Here is a 5,000-nt window from a genome sequence, read left to right as displayed (position 1 = left end):
CCGGTCGATAAGGAAGAATGGTATCCATTGTTGATGATGGCTCGCGTCCATAAAAAGGAAGAAAGGTGAAAATCCAGTGGTGCTTTGCGTTGCAGTGTTGTAAGCATATGTCACAAAAGGGAGTATGCTATCCCAATTTGACTGGTCGGATGAAGCGTACTTGGCCAGCATATCCCCAAGTGTACGATTAAAACGCTCTGTCATCCCATTAGTTTGCGGGTGATAGGCTGTGGTAGTGCGGTGTATGATGCGACACTCGCTCAACAACGCTTTGATGGCATCGGCGAGAAAAACGCGGCCACGGTCGCTTAGTAACTCCCGAGGTGCTCCATGCCTTAAAACCAGGTTTTGCAGTATAAAACACGCAACGTCTTTTGCGGTAGCGGAAGGTAACGCAGCTGTTTCAGCGTACCGCGTTAGGTGGTCGATAGCGACAATGACCCAGCGGTTGCTACTCGAAGTATAGGGAAGCGGACCGTAAAGGTCGATTCCGACACGATCGAAAGCTCGCGCTGGACATGGCAACGGCTGCAAGGCACCTGTGGCATGTTGAGTGGGCATTTTGCGTCGCTGGCACGTAAGGCAAGACCTTACGTAACGGCGAACGAAACGGTACATACCGCGCCAGTAGTACCGCAGCTGCAAGCGGGTGTATGTTTTTAACACACCAGCGTGGCCACATTGCGGATCATCGTGGAACGTGGCACAGATGTCAGAGCGCAGATGTCGGGGTATCACGAGCAACCACTTACGGCCGATCGAGCTGTAGTTTCGGCGGTAAAGCAGGTTATCCCGAATAGCGAAGTGTCCTGCTTGACGGCGAAGCGTCCTGGAAACTGGAGCGGGCGTCCGGTTTGAGAGAAAGTCCAAAAGAGATGAAATCCAAGCATCTTTGCGTTGCTCGGAAGGCATGTCCGAGATGCTGATGGCCAAGGCAGCACTAGTGGAGATAGGCGAGCCGACAGGCTCTGAAGCCAATGGCGAACGTGACAGGGCATCGGCGTCGGAATGCTTCCGGCCAGAACGGTAGATAACACGGATATCGAACTCCTGTAACCGCAATGCCCAACGAGCGAGCCGACCATTAGGATCTTTTAGTGAAGATAACCAGCAAAGCGCATGGTGGTCTGTTACAATATCAAACGGACGTCCATATAAATAAGGCCGAAATTTTCCGATTGCCCAAATAATGGCGAGGCACTCCTTTTCAGTTACACTGTAATTCTTCTCGGCTTTACTGAGGGTGCGGCTGGCATAGGCAACGACGTACTCGTCAAAGCCCTCCTTGCGTTGGGCCAGTATGGCCCCTAGCCCGACACCACTAGCGTCCGTATGAAACTCCGTGGGAGCAGACGGATCGAAATGTCGGAGTATGGGAGGCGTGGTGAGGAGCCGTCGGAGTTCCTGAAATGCATCATCACACGCCTGCGACCACGCTGACAAGTCAGAACTTCTGGCAAGAAGATTGGTCAAGGGGGCGATAATGGAGGCGAAATTGCGGACGTAGCGCCGGAAGTAAGAACATAGGCCGATGAAGCTTCGAAGCTCTTTGATGGTGGTTGGCTTTGGGAACGCCGCGACTGCATTAAGTTTCGTAGGGTCCGGGAGAATGCCGTCCTTAGAAACCACATGGCCGAGAATTACAAGCTTGCGAGCGCCGAAGTGGCATTTCTTCAAGTTAAGTTGAAGTCTCGCCGTGGAAAGGCACGTAAGAACTTGCTCGAGGCGGCTGAGGTGGGTCACAAAGTCGCTTGAAAATACCACAATGTCATCCAAATAACAGAGGCACGTTTTCCATTTCAGACCTCGCAAGACGGTATCCATCATTCTTTCGAAAGTGGCAGGCGCATTGCAGAGGCCAAATGGCATAACGGTGAATTCATATAGTCCATCCGGTGTTACAAAGGCTGTCTTCGGGCGGTCACCCTCTGCCATGGGCACCTGCCAGTAGCCAGAGCGTAAATCTAACGAAGAAAAGAACTCTGCTCCTTGTAGGCAGTCCAAAGCATCATCGATGCGCGGCAGAGGGTATACGTCTTTGCGCGTTATCTTGTTGAGTCGGCGGTAGTCAACGCAGAACCGGATGGATCCGTCTTTTTTCCTGACGAGAACAACTGGTGAAGCCCAGGGACTGTTGGAGGGCTCGATGATGCCACGTTTCAACATGTCGTCCACTTGTTCGTCGATGACACGGCGTTCAGCAGATGACACACGGTACGGACGCTGCCTTAGCGGGGCTTGTTGACCGGTGTCAATACGGTGAACGACCGCAGAGGTTCGGCTTAAGCCTGACTGGTCACGATCGAATGAAGAACGAAAGCGGAGAAGAAAATTTATAATCTCTTCGCGCTGAGTTGGTGCGAGCTCAGAGTCGATGGCATCCGAGAATACGTCCAGAGCATCATTAGGTGCGTTGGTTGGAGTGACAGCACCAATTGGGAGCGAAACCGCAGAATCGGGTACAGTAGTCGGAAGAATGCACTCGTAAAGTTCGTAGCTTCCCAGGCATTCTCCGCGTAGTAGGGATGACGGGCTGTGCGACGGATTGCACACATAAATGGCAGCGTGACCATTGCGAAAAATGACGACGGCAAACGGAAGCATGATATTTCGACGGCACGCAGATGGGACCGATGGCATAAACAACACAGGCGATTTCGGAGGGGAGGCACACGACACCGAGACAACAGCTGAGAAAGGCGCAATGTCAACGTCAGAAGCAGCAAACACTCTACACGAAGCACCATCGTCGGGGTCATAGCACGGCACAGACAACGCGAGTTCAGAACGAGCACAGTCGACCAAAGCAGAATTTGACGAAAGAAAGTCCCACCCAAGGATAACGTCATGCGAAGAACGGAATAAAACTACAAATGTGACGACGTACATCACACCTTGAATGACGACTCGTGCGGTGCACAAAGCTGAAGGCTGAATATGATGGGACGTAGCTGTCTGCAAAGATAGGTCGGTAAGCTGTGTGGTCACTTTCTTCAAGTTTCAGCACAGTTTCTCGCTAATTACAGATACGGCAGCTCCAGTGTCAACAAGTCCGTGCACCTTAATGCCATCAATATAGAGTTCGATTTCGTTCGGGGGACAGCAGTTAGGTCTTGAAATTTTCGCTGCCAACGCAGTTCTTGCCTCCGGAACTGCGCCCGTCAGTTTTCCCCTCGCGGTGGGCTGTTGTGACGTAACATCGGAGAAATAGATCGACGACGAGGAGAAGGTGAACGGCTTGCGCCGGATGGTCGGCGACCGGGACGTACGTCTAGAGGTGGATTGGCAGGAACGGGATATCGCGGCTGAGTGGGCATGGTGGGCATGTAATGTGAGGCCCCTGCAATGTCGTGAGAAGAGAAGCTGCGACGACGGCAGTGACGAGCTACGTGGCCTGGGATGCCACATGAAAAACATATCGGCCGATTATCTGGAGTGCGCCATTGGCTGACGATAGGGGCACTGTTCGCTGAATAAGGTACCGTAAATGGTCGTGCAGGCGGCGGCGTCATATAAACGTTCTGACCTGTTTCATATACAGCCGGAGACGGGACGGTCAGCGAGCGGGAAGGTGGGGTCGACGAATAAACGTGGCGAGTAGCTTCGTAGATGGCCGGAGACGCTGGCGCACGTGGTTGAGCAACTGCGGCTGCATACGTTAGTGGTGCGGTAACATTTGGGGGAGCCTGAGCTGGCGGCAATGCTTCGGCAACTTGCGATCGAATGACCTGGCGAAGCGAAGGCGACAAGGGTGCCATCGGCTCGGTAGGTCTTGTGATTATAGATAGCTGCCGGGCGACCTCCTCGCGTATGAATTGCTTTATAACTGGCATCAACGCAGAGTGGTCGGCGGTGTCATGGCGATAGTCGAGGGATGAGATGTCCGCGGTGTCTTGAGCAGCGCAACGTGTGGAAGCGCGCTGCCTACGCAGCTCATCATAGCTTTGGCAGAGCTGAATCACCTCGGCGACCGTCTGGGGACTCTTCGCAGCCAGCATTTGGAATGCACCGTCGTCGATTCCTTTCATGATGTTCTTGATCTTGCCTGCCTCGTCCAGAGTCGAATCGACGAGCTTGCAGAGAAATAGCACATCTTCGATGTAGCTCGTGAAAGTTTCATCTGCTCTCTGTACTCTGCCCCGCAAGCGCTGTTCAGCACGAAGGCGGCGGACAGCAGGACGGCCAAAGACTTCCGCGAGGGTTTTCGCCAATTCCGACCAGGTACTGAAATCACTTTGATGATTTCTGTACCATAGTTTTGCCACGTCGGTCAGGTAAAAACTCACATTTGTGAGCTTATCGGCTGCGTTCCACTTATTGACGGCGCTCACCAGTTCATACTCGGCAATCCAGTTGTCCACATCTTGGTCCTCTGTGCCACCAAATATGGGGGGGTCGCGCTGCCGGAGAGCGCAAGCGCAGAAGACAGGCACAGGTGCGATATCTGGAGTAGCAGCATGAGATGGCCCCGGATCAGTCATTGTAGGAGGTCGTTGGAGTGTGCGGCTGCGAAGTTCCAGGGTGAGGACCAGATGTACCCAGCACCTCCACCACTTGAAACGGGTTGTTGAACAAGCAGGCGAACTCGGCGAAGGAAAGCTTTATTTAGCGCAAGGGCTAACTGAACGCAAGTCTGCGATCACAGCAAGTCTTCTTCTTTTTCTATCCTCGAGCTCCATGCCCACTACCCTCGTTACACGTAATATATTATAATGCAATGTTCAATGATCTGGACAAACGATCAGGTAGAGAAGCAATAAAAGTTTCGGCATTGTTGGGATTTGAGCCCACGCCCCCGAAGAGACTGGTGCCTTAAACCAGCGCCTTAAACCGTTCGGACATGCTACCGATGGCTTGCACTATTTTATAATACAATATTCAATACATTGGATGTACGACCTTGTAGAGAAGCAATAAAAGTTTTGGCAGCGGTGGGATTCGAACCCACGCCCCCGAAGAGACTGGTGCCTTAAACCAGCGCGTTAGACCGCTCGGCCACG

The 5,000-nt window shown here is 52.8% G+C and overlaps 1 non-coding gene across 1 annotated transcript in view; it reads right to left on the bottom strand.

The window, feature by feature from the left end:
- Positions 1 to 4,923: 4,923 nt before the first annotated feature.
- The window catches only part of TRNAL-AAG (transfer RNA leucine (anticodon AAG)), an 82-nt gene continuing 5 nt past the window's right edge, over positions 4,924 to 5,000 (bottom strand). The window contains exon 1 of the tRNA in view: positions 4,924 to 5,000. This exon is cut by the window's right edge and continues 5 nt beyond it. This is a non-coding gene — a tRNA (tRNA-Leu).

This window comes from Rhipicephalus microplus, chromosome 3 (genome assembly GCF_043290135.1).
Source record: "Rhipicephalus microplus isolate Deutch F79 chromosome 3, USDA_Rmic, whole genome shotgun sequence".
Classification (NCBI taxonomy): domain Eukaryota; kingdom Metazoa; phylum Arthropoda; class Arachnida; order Ixodida; family Ixodidae; genus Rhipicephalus; species Rhipicephalus microplus.
This window is presented reverse-complemented; position numbering and strand designations above follow the sequence as displayed.